The sequence below is a fragment of the Sorex araneus genome, chromosome 7 (genome assembly GCF_027595985.1).
Source record: "Sorex araneus isolate mSorAra2 chromosome 7, mSorAra2.pri, whole genome shotgun sequence".
In the NCBI taxonomy this organism is placed as follows: Eukaryota; Metazoa; Chordata; class Mammalia; order Eulipotyphla; family Soricidae; genus Sorex; species Sorex araneus.
Genome location: NC_073308.1, coordinates 28,251,850 through 28,252,377, shown reverse-complemented (window position 1 = coordinate 28,252,377; position 528 = coordinate 28,251,850). Strand labels below are relative to the sequence as shown.

Here is a 528-nt window from a genome sequence, read left to right as displayed (position 1 = left end):
CGACTCAATTCCTCTGCCCCTCTCTGAGAGCCCAGAAAGCTACTGAGAGTATCTCACCTGCACGGTAGAGCCTGGCAAGCTACCCAGGCTTAGCATATCGTGGTGTATCTGATATGCTAAAAACAGTAGCAATTCTCACAATGGAGACATTACTGGTACCCGCTCGAGCAAATAGATGAGCAACAGGATGACAGTGACAGTGACAGTGACTTTTGCATAGTTACATTACTATTGCAAGTCATCCTTGTGCAGGGGCCATGCTAATCTTCTCCGTTGTTCTAATTTTAGTATATGTGTAGCACAGCTAAAACCAGTAACAACAAGTCTCACAATGGAGATGTTACTGGTGCCCGCTGAAGCAAATCAATGAGCAAAGGGATGACAGTGATACAGTGATACATTACTTTTAAAATAAAAGTCTTGAGAGTCCTGGAAGGTAGCTCAAAAGGTAAGGAGCACATATCTTGCTTGCAAAATGCCTGGTCCCAGAATTGACACTGCATCATCCCCTGAGCACCAAGCCAGATC

The 528-nt window shown here is 44.7% G+C and overlaps 1 non-coding gene across 1 annotated transcript; it reads right to left on the bottom strand.

Annotated features, from left to right (window-relative positions):
• Positions 1-206: 206 nt before the first annotated feature.
• On the bottom strand, positions 207-311 carry LOC129406631 (U6 spliceosomal RNA). The gene has a single exon (XR_008631119.1). It is a non-coding gene; the product is annotated as a U6 spliceosomal RNA (small nuclear RNA).
• Positions 312-528: the final 217 nt, after the last annotated feature.